This window comes from Apodemus sylvaticus, chromosome 2 (assembly GCF_947179515.1).
Source record: "Apodemus sylvaticus chromosome 2, mApoSyl1.1, whole genome shotgun sequence".
Taxonomy (NCBI): Eukaryota; Metazoa; Chordata; class Mammalia; order Rodentia; family Muridae; genus Apodemus; species Apodemus sylvaticus.
The window spans coordinates 38,999,984-39,026,949 of NC_067473.1; the positions used below are offsets into that span (position 1 = coordinate 38,999,984).

General features: G+C 38.6%; 1 protein-coding gene across 1 annotated transcript in view; it reads left to right on the top strand.

Moving 5' to 3' along the window:
• Positions 1-26,966, top strand: part of Foxp2 (forkhead box P2) — a 253,317-nt gene that overhangs the window by 148,747 nt on the left and 77,604 nt on the right. The window lies entirely within an intron of this gene.

Here is a 26,966-nt window from a genome sequence, read left to right on the forward strand (position 1 = left end):
ACAAATGGGGTATCAAAAATTAGAAAGCTTCTCTAAGGCAATAGGACAAAACAGCAGCCAACAGATTGGAAAAAAGATCTTTACCAACCCTACATCCCATAGAGGGATAATATCTGATATATACAAAGAACTCAAGAAGTTAGATTCCACAGAAACAAATAACCTTATTAAAAAATGAGGAGCAAGGTATCCCTCAACAGAAGAGTGGATACAAAAAATGTGGTATATCTACACAATGGAGTACTATTCAGCCATTAGAAACAATGAATTCATGAAATTCTTAGGCAAATGGATGGAGCTAGAGAACATCATACTAAGTGAGGTAACCCAGACTCAAAAGGTGAATCATGGTATGCACTCACTAATAAGTGGTTATTAACCTAGAAAACTGGAATACCCAAAACATAATCCACACATCAAATGAGATACAAGAAGAAAGCAGGAGTGGTCCCTGGTTCTGGAAAGACTCAGTGAAACAGTATTTGGCAAAACCAGAACGGGGAACTGGGAAGGGGTGGGAGGGAGGACAGGGGAAGAGAAGGGGGCTTACGGGACTTTCGGGGAGTGGGGGGGGGCTAGAAAAGGGGAAATCATTTGAAATGTAAATAAATTATATCAAATAAAAATAAATAAATAAATAAATAAATAAATAAATAAAATTACCCTGAAAACAAAAACAAAAACAAAAAAAAAAAAAAAAAAAAAAAGAAATACTAAGAGAAAACAAACTACAAAAAAGATACAGGAACACTCCCCCCTCCCCAACAAAAAGAGAAGAAAAATAACCAAAGGCTTAAGAAACACATATAGGCACAGAGACACACACAGGCACACAAACTAGAAACTATACTCCATTCACAAAAGACCTGCAAAGCATAAGAAACAAAACAAAACAAAAGCATTCTAGAACCAAAATAAACAAAAATAAACAAAAAAATCTCTAAAATATACTTGAGTTCATTTTGTGTTGGCCACTAACTGTGTGTGGGGGCCTCATTTTGTGTGGGGCCTGGCCATAAGAGTGGTTTGTATATCCAATGAGACTCGGTTGGAGAAAATCTGTAAGTAATTATCAATTGCGGATAGCTTCTGGATTAGGCATGGGGGACCTGGGGGGCGGGGGTGCAGCTGTGTCTGCTTCCTCTCTCAGCGCTGAGACCTCATCTGGCCTAGACCGAAGCAGGCCCTGTGCGCGCAGACACAGCTTCCTTATAGCGTGGCGACCTTTTCTGAATTTACTATTCTTCTTAGCATCATGCCTGCTCTTCCCATTATTTTATCAATAAAACATTCTTTTAGTTTGCAAGTTACCTATTAACCTCTGTGGTAAAATGAATCACATACACACACACACACATACACACACTCACACACTCAAAAAAAAAAAAATGAGGAGCAGAGCTAAACAGAATTATCAACTGAAGAAATTTGAAGGGCTGAGATATACCTAAAGAAATGTTCAATATCCTTAGTTATCAGGGATAAAACAACCCTGACAGTCCACCTCACACCAGTCAGAATGGCTAAGATGAAAAACTCAGGTTATAGCAGATGCTGGCAAGGATATGGAGAAAGAGGAACACTCCTCCATTGCTGGTGGGATTAAAAGTTGGTACAACCACTCTTGAAATCAGTCTGGCAGTTCCTCAGAAAATTGGACATAGTACTATCTGAGATCTATTCCACATACAGTTATGAAACCCAAACACTATTGCAGATGCCAAGAAGTGCCTGCTGGCAGGAGCCTCATATAGTTGTCTCCTGAGAGGCTCTGCTAGGAACCGCCAAGTACAGAGCCTGAAGCTAGAAGCCAATCATTGGCCTGAACTTGGTGTTCTGTAGTGGAGGAGTTGGAGAAGAGACTGAAGGAGTTGAGGGCGTTTGCAACCTCATGGAAGAAGCAACAATGTTAACAGGCCAGACCCTCCCCACCCCCTGGAGCTTCTGGAGACTGGACCACCAACCAAAGAATACACATGGTGACCCATGGTGCTGGCCACATATGTGGCAGAGGATAGCCTTGTTGGACATCAGTGGGAGGAAAGGCCCTTGGGTCCAAGGGTCTTCAGTGCCCCGTTGTAGAGGAATGTCAGGGTGGGAGGACAGGAGTGGATGGGTAGGGGAGCACCCTCATAGAGGCCAGGGGACGGGTGATGGGATGGGGGTTTCTGAAGGGGAGACCTGAAAAGGGGAAAACATTTGAAATATAATAAAAATAAAGAAACTAAAATTTAAAAAAACGTAAAAAAAGGAGAGAGAGAGAGAAAGAGAGAGAGAGAGAAAGAGAGAGAGAGAGAGAAAGAGAGAAAGAAAGAAAGAGAGAAAGAAAGAAAGAAAGAAAGAAAGAAAGAAAGAAAGAAAGAAAGAAAGAAAGAAAGGAAGGAAGGAAGGAAGGAAGGAAGGAAGGAAGGAAGGAAGGAAGGAAGGAAGGAAGGAAGGAAGAAAGAAAGAAAGAAAGAAAGAAAGAAAGAAAGAAAGAAAGAAAGAAAGAAAGAAAGAAAGAAAGAAAGAAAGTGAAAAGCATGTCAAACCGTGGTTTGAGTTCCAGAGAAAAATGACATACAGAAAGAGCAGCGCAGCAGAGTGGAGACTATTGTTTTAAGAACGTGATCAAGGAAGCAAGGACCTCTTAGCTGACACAAAGAGAAATAAGTTCAAGCCAAGGAACCAAATCACCAGGCCCCTGGAAGGACCCTGGATGCTCTCAGGAAAATGGGGAACTTAATACATTCTACACTTAACATTATAACAATGAAAACATGCTAAAGAATAGATTATTTTTGTTGGGTTGTTAACCAGCTTTCCATCAATATGAAAAATACCTGAACTCATAAAATGGAGAGTTTATTTTGGCTCTTATGTTCAGAGATTTCAGTTTGCCCGTCATTTGGGCCCCATGAAAGTAGGTCATGGGAGTACTTAGTATAGTATTTAGAAAGCTATCCCATTGCTTCATGGGAAGCATGAAGGAGGAGAAAAATAAGGGAAATATGAGGGCAGGGCAAAAATAATAATGAACATTGTGGATAAGAAGAACAGCAGGAGGGAGAGGAGAAAAACTATGAGGGCAGGGAAGAGGAGGGGAGAGGCAGTCTGAGTCTCAGTATCTCCATCAAGGTACACCTTCAGTGACTTTGCTTCCTCCCAGTAAGAATGACCTTTGAACTACCTCCTCCCCAAAGGGCCAGACACGAGGAGTCTCTAACACATGCTCCTTTGTAGAATATTCACATACTAAACAATAGCCCCACATAACATTTTTAAGGTTTCTTCAGTTCATCATGCTAATTTACTAATTGCCATCTTTCAGCAAAGTAATTCCCAAATAAATAAAAGCCTGCAGTCAAAAATGAAAATGAATTAAAATTAACTAATTAAAACAGTGAATAATCCCTAATCTCAACTTACATTTAATTTCTACATGCTTCTAGTAAAGGACGTAGTACTTCTGGTTCTTGACTTATCAACTATGTATAAAATGTGACTGCCAGAAAAAGTTAAGAATTTGACATTTCTCATCATTACCAAATTGTGTTAGTTCTGTTTTTACTCCCCATTAACCCAAGTAACCACTGTGTTACTAAAATAATGACCTAAATTTTCTCTTCTTCCAAAATACTGACTCTGTTCTTAGGATAACTATTTAAGAGCAACAACAGAAAGGGATCTGTTTTCCTTTGTAAAGCCAGTAAAAACTTTTTCAGGATACAAATCATACTGTTCTTCTGCTCCCTCTGTAACTTGTGTCTATGTCGTTTATTCATGTTTTAAATATTGTCTGTGGTTCATCTACCCCATGTTCTGATTAATGCTTTGATGTATAAAGGAGGACAAGGCTGATTAAAAGGATTTAAGGATAGAGCTAATAATCTGCCAAAATGAATAGGTTTCTTTCCATTGTCACATCTCCCTCAAGTGAGAATGTGCTGATAGACAGGCTTCATCCTAGGTCATCACATCGTAACTGTGCATAAAGCATCATTACCATTGCCAGACAGTGGCACTCCATGGTGGAGGCTGATTGATTTCCCAATGAAATCTATAGTTGTGCCAGTAGTCACTGCTGTGCAATGCTTACCTAAAGCATTCCTTCATCTGTATTGAGTGTTTTCTCAGGGTGGTTTTCTTAGACTAATAAGGCAATTCTCAGACTTGATCTTGGGGTTAAAATCCAGGGCAGTAAGAGAGGATAGGGTTTCTCAGTGGTGGAGATAATTCTACTCAATGAGGATCTCATGACCCACCCTTACCGCCCATATTTCCTGAGAAGTGATACATTATGCTGGTGATTTGTTTGTGTTCCTTCATCAGTGCTCATTTACTACCCAGTTTCTCAAACCTGGTTCCCTTCTGGTTCCTTTAGATTATTTTGTTTCCTTTTCTCCTGTACTGCTATTATTTTATTGTTTTAAAAGCAAAGGGGGTGGGGATTAAGGTAGAAGCTTTGGATGATCATTTTATCATGCTACAGCAGAAGTTAATAAGTTATTTTGGAATAAAATGATAATATAAACAATAAATATTTATGGACTTTGTACATGTTCATGTCACAACATACAATTTAACAAGGTTCCAACACCCTAGCCCACCTGAAGAGCAGAGTATACAGGGATTTGCAGAATGGCATGACCCCCCCTTAGAGCTCAATGCACTCACATTATAAACCTGGGCTATAGAGTGAGACATCTTAGAAAGCAAAACAAAACAAACATTCCATTTAGAGCACGAATTTTACTTGCTGTTTAATTCACTTAGTTTAGAAAGTTTTGATTTCTATTAATAACAACACAAGTGCCTCTTTCCCCTCCCTCATAGTAAAAGAGTAGCTCAATGAAATTCATCCTATAGTGTAGTCTATCAGAAAAAATGTGAAGGCATGATCCTTCCTAGAAAGAAGGGTTTTGCCATTTATCAGGCACTTCAGCAAACCCTATAACCTACAGTTCCTTGAACCTGAATCCTAAAACTATGGATCAAAGGCCACCAAGGTCCTCACAGGATTATATCTATAGTGAATTTACTCAGGCTGCCTACTGGGATCCAGTAATCACTTTGCAGAGTTCTTCCTAGAGTAGGTAAATTATAAATGAAACGGACCCTATTACTGCATTTTTTTACCTGAGGATGTATGCAGAGAAACATTTTAACCATTTATGGCTTCTGAGGACCCTTCTCACACCAAAATCCATAGACAATAGAGTATGCAATACTCTGTATAGCAGAACTCTCTTTGGCAATAAAATATGGTCATTGTGAGGAATATGGAAAAGACTGTTATTTCTGTTTGGCAGAGGAGAAAAATAGACAAAACCTATCTAAAGAGAAGTAGATAGAGGGTAGGAATGCAGGTTTCTTCTTGATCGTGAAGGACATGTTCATTTGGGGTAATAACTAGGGGATAATTATTATTATGTTTTCAGAAATGATAGTATGATTATACCGTAGGCATTTAGGGAACTCAAAGATTTATAAACCTTAGTGACAAAATAATAGAGAATTCTTCCAGGTTCATTCATGTTCTTCCAAGTCATTTTAGTATTAATACAAAACCTTTTCCCAAAATGCTTTTATCTTCAAAGTAGTCCAGTAATCATCTTCTTTCTGGCTGTATTAATGATCTACGAAAGTGCCAATTTGTACCTACTGTTTTCCAGACTAAAATAAAGGAAGTAAAATTCTCCTGAGCAGAAAAGAATGCTTTCTGTATAGAAGCCAGGTATCTGGTAATCATTGCCTGGACTGCCATAACACATGTACCCAAACTGCCTATCTTAAGTAAGTTTATAAATGACTGCATTGCCAGGTTTTTGCAGTTTCTCTATTACTGTGTATTGATCAATGCTGGTAACTCATAGGCATTTGTCTAAAAATAAATACTGGATATATTTAGAGGTCATTTATTTTTTTTTGTCTTTTTTTTTTATTTGATATAATTTATTTACATTTCAAATGATTTCCCCTTTTCTAGCCCCCCCTCCCCGAAAGTCCCGTAAGCCCCCTTCTCTTCCCCTGTCCTCCCTCCCACCCCTTCCCAGTTCCCCGTTCTGGTTTTGCCAAATACTGTTTCACTGAGTCTTTCCAGAACCAGGGACCACTCCTGCTTTCTTCTTGTATCTCATTTGATGTGTGGATTATGTTTTGGGTATTCCAGTTTTCTAGGTTAATAACCACTTATTAGTGAGTGCATACCATGATTCACCTTTTGAGTCTGGGTTACCTCACTTAGTATGATGTTCTCTAGCTCCATCCATTTGCCTAAGAATTTCATGAATTCATTGTTTCTAATGGCTGAATAGTACTACATTGTGTAGATATACCACATTTTTTGTATCCACTCTTCTGTTGAGGGATACCTGGGTTCTTTCCAGCATCTGGCAATTATAAATAGGGCTGCTATGAACATAGTAGAGCATGTATCCTTATTACATGGTGGGGAATCCTCTGGGTATATGCCCAGGAGTGGTATAGCAGGATCTTCTGGAAGTGAGGTGCCCAGTTTTCGGAGGAACCGCCAGACTGCTTTCCAGAGTGGTTGTACCAATTTGCAACCCCACCAGCAGTGGAGGAGTGTTCCTCTTTCTCCGCACCCTCTCCAACACCTGCTGTCTCCTGAATTTTTAATCTTAGCCATTCTGACTGGTGTAAGATGAAATCTTAGGGTTGTTTTGATTTGCATTTCCCTAATGACTAATGAAGTGGAGCATTTTTTAAGATGCTTCTCCGCCATCCGAAGTTCTTCAGGTGAGAATTCTTTGTTTAACTCTGTACCCCATTTTTTAATAGGGTTGTTCGGTTTTCTGGAGTCTAACTTCTTGAGTTCTTTATATATATTGGATATTAGCCCTCTATCTGATGTAGGATTGGTGAAGATCTTTTCCCAATTTGTTGGTTGCCGATCTGTCCTCTTGATGGTGTCCTTTGCCTTACAGAAACTCTGTAACCTTATGAGGTCCCATTTGTCAATTCTTGCTCTTAGAGCATACGCTATTGGTGTTCTGTTCAGAAACTTTCTCCCTGTACCGATGTCCTCAAGGGTCTTCCCCAGTTTCTTTTCTATTAGCTTCAGAGTGTCTGGCTTTATGTGGAGGTCCTTGATCCATTTGGATTTGAGCTTAGTACAAGGAGACAAGGATGGATCAATTCGCATTCTTCTGCATGCTGACCTCCAGTTGAACCAGCACCATTTGTTGAAAAGGCTATCTTTTTTCCATTGGATGTTTTCAGCCTCTTTGTCGAGGATCAAGTGGCCATAGGTGTGTGGGTTCATTTCTGGATCTTCAATCCTGTTCCATTGATCCTCCTGCCTGTCACTGTACCAATACCATGCAGTTTTTAACACTATTGCTCTGTAGTATTGCTTGAGGTCAGGGATACTGATTCCCCCAGATTTTCTTTTGTTGCTGAGAATAGTTTTAGCTATCCTGGGTTTTTTGTTGTTCCAGATGAATTTGATAATTGCTCTTTCTAACTCTGTGAAGAATTGAGTTGGGATTTTGATGGGTATTGCATTGAATCTGTATAGTGCTTTAGGCAAAATGGCCATTTTAACTATATTGATTCTACCGATCCATGAGCATGGGAGGTTTTCCCATTTTTTGAGGTCTTCTTCCATTTCTTTCTTCAGAGTCTTGAAGTTCTTGCCATACAGATCTTTCGCATGTTTGGTAAGAGTCACCCCAAGATACTTTATACTGTTTGTGGCTATTGTGAAGGGGGTCATTTCCCTAATTTCTTTCTCAGCCTGCTTATCCTTTGAGTATAGGAAGGCCACTGATTTGCTTGAGTTGATTTTGTAACCTGCCACTTTGCTGAAGTTGTTTATCAGCTGTAGGAGCTCTCTAGTGGAGTTCTTTGGGTCACTTAGGTAGACGATCATGTCGTCTGCAAATAATGATAGTTTGACTTCCTCCTTTCCAATTTGTATCCCTTTGACCTCCTTATGTTGTCGAATTGCCCGAGCTAGTACCTCAAGTACAATATTGAAAAGATAAGGAGAAAGGGGGCAGCCTTGTCTGGTCCCTGATTTCAGTGGGATTGCTTCAAGTTTCTCTCCGTTTAGTTTGATGCTGGCTACCGGTTTGCTGTATATTGCTTTTACTATGTTTAGGTATGGGCCTTGAATTCCTGTTCTCTCCAAGACTTTAAGCATGAAAGGATGCTGAATTTTGTCAAATGTTTTTTCAGCATCCAATGAAATGACCATGTGGTTTTGTTCTTTGAGTTTGTTTATGTAGTGGATTGTATTGATGGATTTCCGTATATTGAACCAACCCTGCATTCCCGGGATAAAGCCTACTTGATCATGGTGGATGATCGTTTTGATGTGTTCTTGGATTCGGTTGGCAAGAATTTTGTTGAGTATTTTTGCATCGATGTTCATAAGGGAAATTGGTCTGAAGTTCTCTTTCTTTGTTGGATCTTTGTGTGGCTTTGGTATCAGCGTAATTGTGGCTTCGTAGAAGGAATTGGGTAGTGTTCCTTCTGTTTCTATTTTGTGGAATAGTTTGAAGAGTATTGGTGTTAACTCTTCTTTGAAGGTCTGGTAGAATTCTGCACTGAAACCATCTGGTCCTGTGCTTTTTTTGGTTGGAAGACTTTCTATGACTCCTTCTATTTCTTTAGGCTTTATGGGACTGTTTAGATGGTCTAGTTGGTCCTGATTTAATTTTGGTATTTGGTATCTGTCAAGGAAATTGTCCATTTCCTCCAGATTCTCCAGTTGTGTTGAGTACAGGCTCTTGTAGTAGGATCTGATGATTTTTTGGATTTCCTCAGTTTCCGTTGTTATGTCTCCCTTTTCATTTCTAAGTTTGTTAATTTGGATACTTTCTCTGTGCCCTTTTGTCAGTCTGGCTAAGGGTTTATCTATCTTGTTGATTTTCTCAAAGAACCAGCTCCTAGTTTTGTTGATTTTTTGTATGGTTCTCTTTGTTTCTACTTGATTGATTTCAGCCCTGAGTTTGATGATTTCCTGCCTTCTACTCCTCCTGGGTGAAATAGCTTCTTTTTGTTCTAGGGCTTTCAGGTGTGTCATTAAGTTGGTAATGTATGCTCTCTCCATTTTCTTTTTGGAGGCACTCAGGGCTATGAGTTTTCCTCTTAGCACTGCTTTCATTGTGTCCCATAGATTTGGGTATGTTGTGTTTTCATTTTCATTGTGTTCTAAAAAGTCTTTAATTTCTTTCTTTATTTCTTCCTTGACCAAGGTGTCATTGAGTAGAGTATTGTTCAATTTCCACGTGTATGTGGGTTTTCTGTTGTTTCTGTTGCTATTGAAGACCACTTTTATTCCATAGTGATCAGATAGGAGGCATGGGATTAGTTCTATCTTTTTATATTTGTTGAGGTCTGTCTTGTGACCAATTATATGGTCGATTTTGGAGAAGGTACCATGAGGTGCTGAAAAAAAGGTATATTCTTTTGTTTTAGGATAGAATGTTCTATATATATCAGTTAAATCTAATTGGTCCAAAGCTTCAATTAGTTTCATTGTGTCCTTGTTTAGTTTCTGTTTTCCTGATCGGTCCATTGAGGAAAGTGCAGTGTTGAAGTCACCCACAATTATTGTGTTAGGTGCAATGTGTGCTTTGAGTTTTAATAAAGTTTCTTTTATGAAAGAGGGTGCCCTTGCATTTGGAGCATAGATGTTCAGGATTGAGAGTTCTTCTTGTTGTATTTTTCCTTTGACCAGCAAGAAGTGTCCCTCAGAGTCTCTTTTGATGACTTTGGGTTGAAAGTCAATTTTATCTGATATTAAAATGGCTACTCCAGCTTGTTTCCTGAGACCATTTGCTTGTAAAATTGTCTTCCAGCCTTTTACTCTAAGGTAGTGTTTGTCTTTGACCCTGAGGTGTGTTTCCTGTAAGCAGCAAAATGTAGGGTCCTGTTTACGTATCCAGTCAGTTAGTCTGTGTCTTTTTATTGGGGCATTGAGTCCATTGATGTTAAGAGATATTAAGGAATAGTGATTGTTACTTCCTATCATTTTTGACGTTATTTTTTAAATTTGATTGCTTAACTTCTTTTGGGTTTGATGAAAGGTTACTATCTTGCTTTTTTCAGGGTGGAGTTTCCCTCCTTGTATTGGTGTTGTCCTCCTATTATCCTTTTTAGGGCTGGGTTTGTGGATAGATATTGGGTGAACTTGGTTTTGTCGTGAAATATCTTAGTTTCTCCATCTATGGTGATTGAGAGTTTTGCTGGATATAGTAGTTTTGGTTGGCATTTGTGTTCTCTTAGAGTCTGCATGAGATCTGCCCAGGACCTTCTAGCCTTCATAGTCTCAGGTGAAAAGTCTGCTGTGATTCTGATAGGTCTTCCTTTATATGTTACTTGGCCTTTTTCTCTTACTGCCTTTAGTATTCTTTCTTTGTTTAGAACATTTGGTGTTTTGATTATTATGTGACGGGAAGTATTTCTGTTCTGGTCCAGTCTGTTTGGAGTTCTGTAGGCTTCTTGTATATTCATGGGCATCTCTTTCTTTAGGTTAGGGAAGTTTTCTTCCATAATTTTATTGAAGATATTTGCTGGCCCTTTAAGTTGTAAATCTTCACTCTCATCTATGCCTATAATCCTTAGGTTTGGTCTTCTCATTGTGTCCTGGATTTCCTGGATATTTTGGGTTACAAGCTTTTTGCACTTTGCATTTTCTTTAACTGTTGAGTCCATGGTTTCTATGGAATCTTCAGCATCTGAGATTCTTTCTTCTATCTCTTGTATTCTGTTGTTGATATTTGCATCTCTGTCCCCTGATTTCTTCCCAAGGCTTTCTATCTCCAAAGTTGTCTCCCTTTGAGTTTTCTTAGTTGTTTCTACTTCTGATTTTAGATCCTGGATGGTTTTGCTTAGCTCCTTCCCTTGCATGTTTGTGTTTTCCTGTAATTCTTTAAGAGATTTTTGTGTTTCCTCTTTCATGAGCTCAGCCTGTTGACCAAAGTTCTCCTGTATTTCTTTAAGAGATTTTTGTGTTTCGTCTTTCATGACCTCAGCCTGTTGAGCAAAGTTCTCCTGTATTTCTTTAAGTGTTTTTTGCATTTCCTCCTTGTTGGCTTTTGTATTCTCCTGGATTTCTTTCAATGATTTTTGTGTTTCCCTTGCAAGGGCTTCTAACTTTTGATCCATTTTCTCCTGAATGTCCTTCATGTGTTCCTGTACCAGCATCATGACCAGTGATTTTAAATCCAAATCTTGTTTTACTGGTGTGATGGGGTATCCAGGACTTGCTGGTAGAGGAGAATTTGGTTCAGATGTTGCCATATTGCCTTGATTTCTGTTAGTGACGTTTCTGCGTTTGCCTTTTGCCATCTAGCTCTCACTGGTGTTACTTGGTCTTGTCAGTGCTGGACTCACCAGTGCAAGCTGCCCCTTCCCCGTTGGCCTCTGGTGCACAGCTTACACTCTGCACTGCCTATAGACAGGGTGCTGTTGTCCCGGCTGTTCAGATCCCGAAGCAGGCACCTGAAGGCTCCCGCTGGGGCCCGCAGGATTTATTGGAGCACACTGACTTCTCCCAGCTGGCCGCCCGGAAGCCCCCACTAGCCTCTTGAGGGACCTGGAGATGTGGCGGCCACCCAGGCTGATCTGAAGCGGAGAGAGTTGAGCTGGGGGCTTCTGCCTGAGGCCTTGCCCCAGATTGTGTCTGTGGACCAGGTGGAACCCGTGTGCACCCCCAGGGAGCTCCGAAGGTGAATGTTGCTGTGACCTCCCCTGGGCTCCGCTCACTCCGCTGGGCAGCCGATTTCCCCAACCGGGCTGGCGCACACTAGGTTAGCCTTGTCGCCTGGGCCCTGAGTCCAGGCAAACGCCTGGGAGGCCAAGGTCCGAGCAAAGTTCCCCTAGGGCTATGTCTGTTATTTGGGTCCGCCAGGTGACCCGGATGGCGGGCGTGCGCGTCCGCGCTCCCCGAAAGCACTGGGAGAGTCTGTTGTGCTAATAACCTCCTGGGCGGGTTGACACACAGATGGCCCACCAAGCCGCCCAGTTCTTGGGGTCAGTCCTGTGCCTTTTGGGGCCTAGACCCCCGTTTTGTTAGCCTCAGGCTACGCTTGTTAGCAGTCTCTGCCCTCCTGAGCACTCTGGCTCCTGTAGGCAAAATGGCGGGTGCGTGCACTGGCCGGGGCAAAAAAAAAAAAAAAAAAACTCCTGGCTGGGTTGGCACCCCAATGGCCACTCGAACAGCCCAGGGCCTGGGTGCAGGCCAACGCCCGTCTGGCTCAGACCCCTGCGGTGTTGGGCCTAGGATTATGTTTGTGTACCTCAGTCTGACCGATCTCTGGAGCCCGGGATCAAGATGGAGGTGAGTCTCTCCTGACTGGCGGGCAGCCGAGTTCTGAAGTGGCTTCCGTGCAGCGAAAGGCTCCGCAGAACCGCAGTTGCTTGCCGCCCGGCTGGTCAGCGAAGGTCAGTGGTCGTGGGCGCAGGGCCTAACTGGACCCTGTGTCGCCTTGGTTCCACCGCTGATGGCCCTTCAGCTGGAGCAGCCACTGCTACCGCCGCCGCCGCCGCCGCCTACCCTTCTCTAGAGGTCATTTATATCCTAACATCTTTAAGTAAGATTAAGTTGGGGAGAGTGCTATGAACTTTAAATTCTGAATAACCAAGATATAATTCACAGATCACATGAAGCCCAAGAAGAAGGAAGACCAAAATGTGGATACTTCGGTCCTTCTTAGAAGGGTGAACAAAATACCCACAGAAGGAGATACAGAGACAAAGTGTGGAGCAGAGACTGAAGGAAAGGGAATCCAGAGACTGCCCCACCTGGGGATCCATCCCATATATAGAGTTCCCAAACCCAGTCACTATTGTGGATGATAACAAGTGCTTGCTGGCAGGAGCCTGATATAGCTGTCTCCTGAGAGGCTCTGTCAGTGCCTGACAAATACACAGGGGGATGTTCTCAGCCAACCACTATACTGAGCACAGGGTCCCCAATGAAGGAACTAGAAAAAGGATCCGAGGAGCTGAAAGAGTTTGCAGTCCCATAGGAGGAACAATAGGAACCAACCAGTACCCCCAGAGTTCCCAGGGACTAAACCACCAACCAAAGAGTACATATGGAGGGAACCATGGCTCCAGCTGCATATGTTAGGCATCAATGGGAGAAGAAGCCCTTGGTCCTGTGAAAGCTTGATGCCCCAGAATAAGGGAATGCCAGGTCAGGAAAGTGTGAGTGTGTGGGTCAGTGCACAGGGCAAAAGGGGGATGGGATATGGGATTTTCAGAGTTGAAATGAGGAAAGTAGATTACATTTGAAATGTAAATAAAAATATCTAATAAAAAAAGAAAAAAGAAGGAAAAGAAGAAGTAAACCATTGATAGTTATGCTGTACTGCTGTGTGGTGAATAATATTTAGCTATATTTTGAGTGGATGCTATGTAAGAGCTGTTTTTAAAGAGCATTCCCTCAGACTATGTTTCAGACCTACTTGTACATTCAGCATAAAGCAAGTATGCAGTCTCAAGGAAGATACTTTATGTTTCTGATATCCATCTTACATAGCACATTGGACAAGCCCCCAGATGTTCGATAGAGGTATTCTGCTCAGTTACATAGGTTATTTTGCCAATGTTTTCCCTCATCCATTTTTTTAATTCCTGTTCAGAGACTACAATGATAGTATCATGTATCTCAACACCATCTTCATGGAGAGCCATGAACCTCGTGTGGCTGTCGAGCAACTGAAATGTGACCAAGTGGCTTGGTGTACTTTTATTTAGTGTTATAAATTAAGTGTTGGAAATTAAGTGTAGAAATCTGTGCCTAGTTGTTGTATTGGGGATAGGTTGAAAAGACAGAAATAGCTGAGATGCTATTGTGAAAATTCTTAAATAAATATGCAAGCATATATAAAACTACTCTGCAATTGGATTCTGATAAGCCAACAGATCCACTTTTTCTTTTCTTTCTTTTTTTATTGGATATTTACTTTATTTACATTTCAAATGTTATCCCCTTTCCAGCTTCTGCCCCCCCCCAGAAACCTCCTAGCCCATCCCCCTCTGCCTGCTTCTATGAGGGTGTTCTCCTATCCCTAATACTCTGGCTTCACTTAGCATTTCCCAATAAACCTTGCCAAGATCTCAATGTTTTGGTAATTCACATCTCTTATATTTGGATATGGTTAAGTTAAATATTAATTTTATCTTTTCATGAAATTCTTGATTGAGAAACTATGTTGCCTTGGTGTGAAACAAAAATAAATATTATTCATAATGCTACATTTTAATTCATTATTTTGAGGCAATTTGAGCTTATCTGGGTCACTTGGGTCACTTCTTATGTCCCTTAGATATTTGCTAAATGAAATGCATGCTATAAGAAATAAAACTTCCTCTAAATGTAAGGATTTTATTTAGGAAGGCTGCTGTTAAGCAGATACAAATGGCTGCTCACAATTCACATCTCCCTTGTCTCTCTAGGGGTACCATCAGTGCCCACATCTATTGAACCCATCACATTCTATTTTCTTTACTGATCTATTTTAATCCAAATCTGTAAATATTGCCCTCCTCCTTGATTAGCCTTTCTTCTCTACATTTACTTTCAAGTAATGTAATAGTCTGTAACTACTTTTAACCTGTCCCTTTAGACTATCAAGAATTCTACATTTAAGGATATATTGTTTTAGAACAATGGGTATTACAATAATACAATTACAAGAAGCATATCTGAGAAGATGAAAGTAATACCGCACTCTATTATGCTAAGATTTGGCATTTTTGACACCAGTTTGATAGTTCAGTGAATGTCCATTTGCCTCAAGTGTTTTTTTTTTCAAATAATGAGTTAGTTCTCATTTTTCGTTACAACAAATTGAGGCACTAAGTTCATTTCTGTGGGCTGAATAGCAAAACAGCTGAGGGTCACCTGAACTCCCCTTCGTTTTCATTGTCTTTCTTTTGTTCATGTGGTTACAAATACCTATTTTATCTATTTACCTATTTTCAACACCACATCAGTACATTTTGTGAGGCCCAGTGTACTACTGACTCTTAAATAGAATGTAGTAAATGCTTTTGTTTGGTTTTATGTGTAGCTGGAATAAGTCATTTTCCAGGGTTTGATGAGACAGGTCTGGAATTTGAGCATTCAGAAGGCTGAGGCAGGAGACTTGTGAGTTCAAATCAGGTCTGGAGTAGAATCTTTCTTAGATAAAGGAGGGAGAAAAGAGGAGAAAGAAGGATAAATGAAAGCAGTCATTTGAGAGTATGCTGTATACCTTTATCTTAAACTATGTCAATTTTTGGAGTACCCCATAAAACTTTAGTTTCGAATAAGTTGGAAGTTCATGTTAACATACTAGAAAAAAAATCCTATCCCACCATATAGTTTTAGTATTCCCAGTAAAAAAGGTTCAATACATGAGGAAATGTGGATGAATGCATGTGTGCCTGCATGCATGTTTAGTTAAAAGGATATGGATACTACATAAAGCATTTCACTTAATCACAAAACGACAGCATGTCTTTTCTTAAAAACAGTAAGGCTTCAGTTTCAAGGAAATATCAAGTCGATTATACACATACTATTCTCTAGTGAGGTCATAAGAACCTATAATAAAGTCATATTATAGAAAAGTGTGTGCTCAGAGATGTGAATTTAACCTACAAATAACAACATAGTTAGGTTCTTATTATTTGTTAAAAATGTAGCTTGCTTTATCCATATAAAGTATTGCTTATTTCTTAATAATAGCTTGGATTATGTTTGCTAAATAACTTTTACATAATTATTTTATGTAATGAAATATATAAGCTCTTTCTAAGGGAAATAAAAGGATCCTGGTCAACTTATCAAATTTGTAGTGTCCTGGGGTTAATGACAGTTTCAGTATAGGCAAATCTTCTCTCTACATTGGGCTACCCACCCAACACTTACCCCCACCCCAATTTAATTAGGCTGTCAATCACTGTTAGTGGCAGCAGACATTTTCACAGCTGCCTGACCAGGGCTTTGTTTTAGCCAAGCTTAGTAAACAGAAGACTGAGTGAGTTCACCCTTGAGAGAAGAAAGACACAATCTGTGCTAGTGATCTTGCAGTCAACCTTTCCACAGTTACACAGTGTGAGTGGACAGAAAATGAATATGGAAAGTTAACTGAAAAGGAGCTTTTCAAAAAGAGAAGGTGGCAAGTCAGAGATAGTTCTAGTCATGGGAGTGTTTCAAACACAATCAGAAGTGCAAAGGAAAACTTGGGCTCCAGACTCTGGAGGGTAGGAATCATTTAGGCCAAGGCTATGTTTTAAGAGTACATACCTCTTACTTGGGCACAACTCCTAAAATAACATTCTAACCCGAGGTTTCCCTGAGTTTTTAAATGTCAATAGGTAGAATTAAATCTTCAATATAAATTGTGTTTGTTGTATATATTTATTAAATTAAGATCATTTCTCAGGGTTTTAAACTGTCGGCATGTAAACAGAAAATAAAAATGTAGAAGAGAGAATAAGTTCTCTAGCTTCTATTAAAAGCAGTTCTACAAGCTTTGAGATCTGTCATCTATACAAAAGGTGTCTGTGTATTATTTATAACATAACAGACTAAATTATAAAAAAAACACAATATTAATAAGCAAAAGATGCCACTATAATTTGTAAAGCTAATTACATAATGCCTGATCAAATTGGCCATTCCTGCTAAATCACTGAAAGAAATGTGAAAATTGGGTTATTCTAATTTCTATATCGATTATCATCGTCTTTGCTCACAGGTTTTGTTATCGTCACTTCCCATGTTATAATTAACCACCAAATACCTATATTAATTTTTCTGCCTTTAAGAACTCCAAACCATTTTCATTATTTTATCAGGCACCCAATAACATTAAATGCTCACTCTTGATCACAGATCCAGGCTCCACTGAAACAATATTGATAATAGAACATTTCACTTGAAAGCATTTAATATTGTATAATATAGGGTTTAAATATGTATTCTTATTCTTGTGGGGTTTTTTTCAAGTATGATTTGTTTTCTGGAAGGTGTTCCTAATGTTAGCAAGAACAATGTAAATATATACACAAATTCACACAAAGCAATAGTAGAGCTACTTGTGTTGTTTGCAATGTCCTATATTGTCCTATAGAGATTTTTTATTGTATTCACCTTTATTTGAATATCAAATTAGGAGTAAGCACTTTGTTTAGCATTACAATAAAATTAGCTATCAGTGGTGTTTATTCCCTTAATATTTGTTATAGAAAACCAAAAATGGCCTAAGGATCAACAAGAATAACCATATGATAGAGTGAAGTCAGCACAGAACTGCCCTGCAGATAAACAACGATAAACAATCATGGTGTTTAGAGTGAAGGGCATTCAGGATGATTTTGATTCACATGTGACAGTTCAAGTCAACTTAAAGAAAGAGCCATGAGGAAGGAGAATATTACCTAGACAGGGCATGGAGTAGAAATTACAGCTGCTTTCCACAGACAAAGGGTGCTTCACAGATGGGAAGTATTTCCTCTTAATATTAAAGGCTCATTCCACAAGTGAGCATGTTCTTCTCCTGGGTGTCAGATGCAGGTCTTGCCATCCATACACAGTGAAAAAGACAGCCATTCTGTATGCTCACCAGAAGCATCTCACTTTCTTCATATTATCAAAGTGTACAATCATGGTTCCCCTGAATCTGTGCTTTTATGAATAACCCCCTTTTCTCAAAGTAGTTTGCCATTGATCACTTTGCTTTGCTTCTGAAAGCTTTGGAGTTGGTTGTAAGCCCTTGTTAAATGTCCCCAGGCATCCCAACCTAAGAAAGCAAATTCAAGAGTGAAAACAGGAAGCTGGGTTGACACTATTTTGGTTACCCATATCTGGTGCCATTTCAGTATGAAAAAGCACATGAAAAATATCTAGAAAGTCAGATGCCCCCAAGAGAGAATTTCTTGCAGCAAGTCCCTCTTGGGCTGATTATAAGACTAATCAGCCATTTATCAAGCAAGCCATTATGTATCTGACCATATGAATAAACATAATTCATGCAAATATAATTTATGTTAAATACATTCTTGAGTTATTATGCACAATATTTTCTTCATCAAAAACCAGTGACCAAAAGTGCACATATATTTGCAGTAATTCTTTTCAGCATCTTGAATATTCTATTTTCCTCTTGCCTTTGATGAAAGACTGGCAGTTTCTCTGATTAAGTTCCTCTCCAAACATAACCCAGGCATGGGGAAGAAGGTTATTTATTTCCAAAGCTATACATTAGGATGGCATTGTCAGTCTGTTGCTTACAGTTTTAACCATATTTCAGATTTTATACTTTTAACACAGCTTGGCATTCTACAAACACAGTCCTGTCCTGGGCTCATTAATAAACAAATTAGAAAGCTACAGTTTCTGTCCTGACCTGAGAGGCACCCATTAGTGACTTTTCTCCATTGTACTGTGATGTAATCACAGACACTGAAGTAGCTGACCATTTTCTTTGTTAATCAGAAATAATTCAGAATCATTACAGCTCAGACAAAAAAGCCTGTGTGTGGTTTGTGTGTGTGTGTGTGTGTGTGTGTGTGTGCGTGCGTGTGTGTGTGAGTGAAAAGAATTAGAGCTGTTCTCTTTGCTCATATCTGAAGATGTATATTTTAGATCACAGTTGCAAACAAAAATGTTATTCTGTGTGCATTATTATAGAAATGCATGAATTCATGCAAATCTGAAAGTTATAATTATTCACCTGGTGAAGTGAAACTACACCTAAGGTCCAACTAACACTCCTTGAAGTCTAGACACTCCTCATATAGATAGGTAGTTCGCTGAACGCAAATTCACTGAAATATCCCATAATAATTCCATACTTTTAAAATTCTTTGCACATATGATACTGCTCATCTAAGGAAGGAAGAAATATGTATATCCATACCACAAGTATTCATCAATTCTCAGGCTTTTTTTTCACCAGTGCTCTAGGTGTGTTATTACACACTGAGAATCTCATGAAAGAATCTGATGCCCAGATATTTAACATAAATGATGGCAAAGATGACACCTGTATCACATTGCTAAAATGGGGCACTCTTAGGCTGCGTACCTAAGTACAATTATGAATATTGCATTCCACACAAGAACATAGGTCACATGGCATTTGGGTCTCAAACCCAGCCAACATTCATTTCTGAAGTTAGGCACATAAGAAGTTAAATCTGCCTGAAGAGCACAAACACCTTGCAGGTTAGTGTAGGCATTTTGTCAAAAGAGACATCCTATCTCAGAACCAATAATACTACCATGTGTACCCTAGTCAACTCTAGAGAATGATAAGTTAGCTTTTCTTTATGACATTTATTTGTTTACCTATATTAGACTTACCCCATATTGTCTATCCAATATTGACTGATAATTGATGTTTCTATGTTAAAAGGACATAGAAATAATATCCCTGAGCATCCTGACTTATGCAATGGAAACAGCCTTACCAATGATGAATTGTGATTTCCTTCAAGGCAGTAAAGCCAACGATTTTGCTCTGCTGGGAGGGGAGAGAGGACTCTCTCTATCCATTTCTCATTTTGAATTTTTTCTTCATGTAATTAAGATCCGACCTATTTCTGGTGTTTGTTGCTTAATGGCATTTGCCTATTCGAAAATAAAACTTCTCCGGGTGGGGGTGGCGCACACCTGTAATCCCAGCACTCTGGGAGGCAGAGGCAGGCAGATTTCTGAGTTCGAGGCCAGCCTGGTCTACAGAGTGAATTGCAGGACAGCCAGGGCTATACAGAGAAATCCTGTCTCAAAAAAGAAAAAAAATAAACCTTTGTAATTTAAACTTAGTTATGAAAACAAACATATAAAGTAGAATTTCAAGTGCCCAGCGCTATAGAGTTAGGTATAGCCCACTGTTGTGCAGTTTCTATAACGGCTTCAAGTTGTAAAATCAAAATTCTGTGTCTCATAAGGAATGTCAAAGTTTGTGACATAAAACATATACAAAATTGTATTAGTCACAATTACATAGACACACATTTCCACAAAGTAGACACACACCTGTAACAAGTACTAAGGCTAGGCCACGGCATTTCTGTCCCTCCAGTATGCTGACCTTTTCTTGCAACTTTAAGTTCAAGCTCCCTCCTACAGACTCAAGCTTCTTTTATATTTTCTCCACGTGTAATTGTGTTGTTTTATGAAAAGGAATAGTTTTTTTTCTTTTTTCAATCCTATTTTTTATAAAAAGAGTTTAATTCATAATCCAGTTATAATTAATCACAATTTTCCTTTAAATATAAAGCTTCAACTTCCTACTAGCCATTAAACTACTCTTTAAAATGAAGTTTTTATTAGACCTTGGTCATATTTGCCCTGCAATCACACATCCTAAATTTTTCAGAATTCTCCACTATTGAGCCCAATTTATGCTGTTTATGTGCATGGATATTGACAGTCTACCAGGAGCCACACCTAAAAGTTTTTACTGCCTTTACTATTATTATCTGTGTTTCATTGTAGCATCTAGCACTTGCAATAATGTGATAAATGGACTTCAGAATGAACATAATTTTTACCTATCTTGCCCACTCAGGGGAACACTGTATATTCCTTAAATATGATGATTGTTATGAGTCTCTGTAAATGCTTTATTATATTGGAAAGAAGTCCCTATATATACTTGGTCTGCTAAGGGTTTTCATCCAGAACAAGTGTTGACTTTATATCAATTTTTTCTGCATAATCCTATAATCTTTCTCTTTATTAACTTACTGAAGTAAATCTTATTATTAATTTGAGATATTAAAGTAAGTGTAAAGAAGAGTATATAACACTGGTATTATTTGTAAAATTGAAGAATCCACTGTTCCAATCAGCTGGGCCTAGAGATCTTTTTATGAGAAACTTTCTAGCTCAATTTTGTTGATACACATGGGACTTTTTGGATTTTTCTGAAACTTTTGATAAAGTATTTTTTTTCAGGATTTTGACCAACTTAACTAGTATTAACTTCACTGACATTAATTTTTATAATATCCTTGTGTTTTGATATCTATGCCATCACTACTACCTTTTATCAAATTTTCAGTTCTAATACTGGTTATCTCAGTTTTATAAAGTCAGTATTGACAAAATTACAAAAGTCCTTCTTTAAAAGTTTATCATTTTACTAATTTTTCTACTACATTCTTTAAAAATCCTGAATATACCTTTAAAATCAGTTATATACACTTTTAACAAAACTATTTTAGGTCTACAGGGAAAAAATAAAACAGGCAGAAAGTAGAATTTTAGATACATATTCTACCTGGCTTCCTAATTTATTTTTGAGTTAACTCCTTGCTTTGGTGTGATATATTTGTTACAGCTGATGAACCAATATTAATACATTGTTATTAAGTAAAGCCTGAAGGGTGTATTAGGATTTGTGTCGTTTTTTCACAGTTCTTTGCATTTTGACAAATTTTAATGTCGTTTTCATTATAATATGAAATGTAGCAGACACTGATGCATCTCCTGTTTCCCATATTTATCCCCCTCTTCTTTACAATCCTGAGGAGCCACTGAACTTTTCAACATGGCAATTGTTCCATCTTTTCTAGAATGCCATATGGTTAAAATCATACAGTGTGGCCTTTTCAGCACGACTTCTTCTCTTTAATAATATGCCTTTGGGGTTTCTCTATCTATTCATGGCGTTGCAGTTATTTCTTTTTACCTTTTTCTTCTGAAATAAAAAAAGAAACCCTCTCATTTTATGTATATCACAGAGTTTATTGTCCCACTTATTGAAGAACATCTTGATTGTGTCCAAGTTAACTAATTATCAATAAAGCTGCTATAAACACAGCATGCAGTCTAAAGCATTGGCATGCACCTTTGACCTTTCTGAAAAAGAGGATGGGGATATCATTCATGATTTCTGTGGTATGAAGATGTTTAACATTACTAGGACCTGCTAAACTGTCTTCAGAGTGGATGAATCAGTATGTTTCTGCAATCAGTGGATGGCAATGAGAAAGCTTGTGAACATTTGATGCACCCGTGTTTCCGATTTTGGCCCTTATACCAGTGTGTCCTGGGATATTATTTTAGTTTTTAACTCCCTAATGGCACATAATGTATGAATTTCTACATATTTATTTGCTACATGTTACTCTCTTTGGTCCAATATCTGTTCATGTATTTTTTCTTGTTTATTTTTGTGTGATACCATGTTCTATTCATTCTTTATCTGGGGATGCAAGTATTATCAGATATGTAATATAGAGCTACTTTATCCTAATCTGTCTTGACCACTCATTATTTTGAGAGTATTTGAAAAGGATAAAGTTTTTGTTGTCTCATCTTCTTCTATGGAAGCTTTGCTGTTTTCTGTCTTACATTACACCACAAATCTGGATTTTATATTTTCAACCTCACTTATTCCTATTTGTAAACTTATTTCTTGTCTTCTTTCTTTGACTTTGATTTTCAGGTTTTTTTTTTTTTAATCTATAAAAGAGGACTCTTAACTCACTGATTTTGTTTGTTCTCTATTCTTAACATATATGAGTAAACTTTAAGCACAGTGTTTGTTTTGCCATCATGACCCAATCTATTTCAATCCAATTATTCAGTTAAAAATGCCTATTGAATTGTATTTGACTTCTTTTTAACTCATGCATTATTTTTTCTTTATCCATGTCTTTGTCTTTATCTTGTTATGTACCTCTGAGATGGCCCCAAATTTTTGATGCCCATACCTATGTCTACTGTATGCTGGGATTATGGTCCAATGCTATCGTGCCCAGTTTGAAATTTCTAAAATTAGTTTATTGTCAATTGGTCTTATATTGATTAGAAAACATCAGTGCTTTTAAGACTTCAAAGTTTCTTGAAGTTTGCACCCTAAAATATGGTGCATTCTAATAGTTAAAATAAAATAGAAATTTGTGAATATTTCCATTATTGTATATATTATATGTATGTATATGCATATGTGCAATAACTAGATTGTTCATTAATCTGCTTATCTAATGTATAGAGTAATTTTTTAAAACCCGTCAGTTTGAATGCCTGTCTACTTCGTCCAGTTCTCTGAAGCTTTATAATTATAATCAGGAGTCGCCTAATGACATTTTGATCAATGTTGAATTACATGTATGATGCTTGATCTTATCAGATTATAGAGGCTAAAACTTCCTACAGTCTAGTTGTATCATAGCTGTCATAGCATAACACAACATAGTACTGACTGTAGTGTTTTTCATGTGAGCAAATATACTTTACCTCTGGTTATGTAAGAATACAGAGCATTCACTTGTGTATGATACACACTTAGCAATAATAGTAGTGCACTGTTGCTAGTTTATACATTTACTCTAGTAACACTTGTTCTGTGATTTTAGAATGATCCCTACTTACATAAAAATAAATTTCCTATGAAACTATTATTATGTCTTCAGCAATTCTCTATATCTTGTTACCTCATCTGTTGGCTATATTGGTATGTGTGTATGTGTATGTATTCAGTTAAAATGTTGTTGCTGTACTGTATAGTCATAGAAACAAGAGGTTATATTAGATATACTACACTATAAAGCTTAAGTGTATATTGGGGTATACATCTAGCATTTTGTACAGACACAACAAAAATGCCTCTAGGGCATTTCAGGTGGTTTCCCAATAACTAAGTAATGCATGACTATATTATATCTCTGAGTGGCATAGGCAATGGACATGGGCACTTACATACAGGGAAAGGCCTCTGTCGACCCCCTCTTTCTGTTCCCAGGAAGCCATCCTGAGCAGCATAATGAACCTTGCCGTAGCAATCTCCGTGCTACATTGACTGTACAGCATCACTTTTTCTTGGCATGTTAATCTAGTCTCTCAGTGCTGCCCCCTGAAGAATCCCTATGTATGCAGCTTACGTAAAGTATCAACTCTTGTGATAAAGGGTAGTTGTGTTCAGTGTTGTTCACTGTAAACCCTACAAATTGTTTATTTCAGAAACAGTCCATTTACTATTTCAGGATAGAGTTGACTATGGTTGAGTGTGCCATGAAAGGGAATAAGGTATAAAAGCCCTGTATAAGAATCTTTTGAATAATATTTTTCCTCATGAGTTATAAGAAGTAGAGGTTCTTAAAATAAGCTATTTCAAGTTTAGTTCCTCCATGGGAATATTTACCATGATTTTCTGCTTTTTCTTTTCTTTTTTTTCTTTTTTCTCTTTTTAATTAGATATTTTCTTCATTTACGTTTCAAATGTTACCCCCTTTCCTTGTTTCCCCTCTGAAAACTCCCTATCCCGTTCCCCTATGCCTGCTCACCAACCCACTCACTCCCGCTATCCTGTCCTGAAATTTCTCTACACTGGGACATCATGCCTCCACAGGACCGAGGGCTTCTCCTCACAGAGACAAAGTGTGGAGCAGAGACTGAAGGAAAGGCCATGTATAGACTCCCCTTCCTGGGGATCTATCCCATATACAGTTAGGAAACATAGACGCTATTGCGGATGCCAACAAGTGCTTGCTGACAGGAGCCTGATATAGCTGTCTCCCGAGAGGCTTTGCCAGTGCCTGACAAATACAGACAGGATTGCTCTCAGCCAACCAATGGACTGAGCACAGGGTCCCAAATGGGAGAGCTAGAGAAAGGACTCAAAGAACTCAAAGGGTTTGCATCCCCATAGGAGGAACAACAATATGAACCACTCAGTACCCCCAGAGCTCCCAGGGACTAAACCACCAACCAAGGAGTACACATGGAGGGACCCATGGCTCCAGTTGCATACGAAGCAGATTTTCTGCTTTGTAATACCAATCCAAGAAGATAATATACATTATGTCCCATGCATTCTGTTAAAGATACTCTATATTCTACAACTTCAGTGCTGTCAACATCTATGGAAAAAAAAGTCAATTAAATTTGTGTAAGTTGTTATAAGTTCCCTTATAAATTTATTTTATTAGTTCCCTTATAATTTTGAATTATCCCCCTGCAAAAAAGCAAAAGCATTATGACCCTAAATAATAGCTTTAAAACATTATACGCCAATGTATGACCCAAAACCAAGAGCCAGATCCTAGTTTCAGCATGCTATTTAGTTAATCAGAGACCAGAGAATGTTCTGGAAGTTGTACTTATGGCAAGATATACCCCACTATGGTTCCAGATCTTTACTGCCATTGAGTTCATGGCTAGGAGGAAACTATAGCAGGACAAAGGTTCAAACCTCTGATCTCATTACTTGGAAGGCCAAAGCATCCCAGACTGCTGTAAATTTGGGGTTATCCTGGAATACATAAGAGCTATAAACCTGTGTGTATTACATAATGAGAAATTTGGTTTTTAAAAAATTAACCCAACCTACACAATATGAGGACACAACGGCAAAGCTCATGTGTGAAGACAACACAGTAATATTTCTTAATTCATTGCAAAACTTCACTCAGATGTACTAAACTGTTAAAAAGAGTTTCTGTAATTGTTGGTCCTCTTTAAAGCTCTCAAGAGCTGGGAAAATGACTCTGTGAGTAAAACACCTATTTTATAGTCATGAAGACCTGAATTCACATCCTCAGAAGACATATAAAGAGACAGCAAAGTTCCTTGTCTCTGTAACCTGAGAGCTACCAAGCTGAGGCGAATATATACGGGGGACAGTGGCCACCCAGTGTAGCATAAATGGTGAACCTCAATGTGAGGCCTGTCTCAAAAATTAGAGACTGTTCAAGGGATACATCTGAGTCCCGTCTCTGTCCTCTGCACCTGTCTGTACAGACAAACAAGTACAGCAAAGTCATGGGACACAGTTCAGTTTGTAGACTGTTTGGCTTCTATGCACAAAGCCCTGGGTTTCACCCCAAGCACTGCATAAAGACAAGTGGATGACACCTGCTTATAAACAATTCCCAGAGGTAGAAGCAGGAGAACAGAAATTCAAGTCACCTTAGACCATGTAGGTACTTCCTGGCTAGCTTGACCTACATGGTATCCTGTTTTTAAAAAGAAAAAACAGTACTGAGGGGTGGGATAGAAAAAAAGTTCAAAGATTGTATAATGTACAATGTACCGTGTTATTGAACTGCTGATAATTTATTTTACTTTTACCTGGAACAGGTTCTTACTAATGGGCCCAGGCAACTTAGATTAATGTCCTTAATGAAGAAAAGTAGGCCATAGAAAACAAACAATTGGTGACAGAACCAGACGTCATAGGATTATTTTATAAAAGTAGCACCATCATAGGATTATTTTATAAAAGTAGCACCATACATGGTATTGGGCTCAGATCAATGAGGAAAGATTTGGTAAGTTGAGGAGAGAAGCAGTTCCCCATGAGAGAAATGGAAAAAAAAGCAAACAAACATAAATAACAACAAAGATGAGGAGTAGCGCAGAGGTACTTCCTGTGGTCAGAAGTTGGTGCTGTTGCCAAAGCATGCTTAGAAGAGGTTCTGAGGTGCCTGCAGGGAGGTTTGCAGCAGATTGCCACAGATCTTGAAATTCAAGGTAATGAACTCTTCTTTATTGGACTGGAAGTCTTTGGTCTTTGATAAGGACATGATGAGATCTATATTTGGGAAAGATCATTCTGGCGACAGTTAAGTAGTATTGATTGGAGATGCAGGCCACTAGAGGCTGGAAGACCACATGAGGGAGTGTAACAAGAGGTCACATGAAAGATGGTGAAGCTCAGAACTAAAGCTTGACAGCATGTGAGTGTGGACAGGGCATGTGACTGGAAAAACATGGTGGACAAGATTGGGTAGTGGTTACTTACTGACTGAAAACAGAATTGCATTTGAAGAAAGAATAAAAATTACCCTGAGATATTGACTTTGGGTGACTGGGAAATATAACAATGTTCTCCTTCAAGAAAAAGACTACTGCATAGTTGTGACTGCTGATCTTCCTATGGGGTCACCCTCCTCCTCAGCTTCTTCCAGCCTTTCCCAAATTCAACCACAGGGGTTTCTGACTTCAGTCCAACGGTTGGATATAAGTATCTGCATCTGTCTCCGTCAGCTGCTTG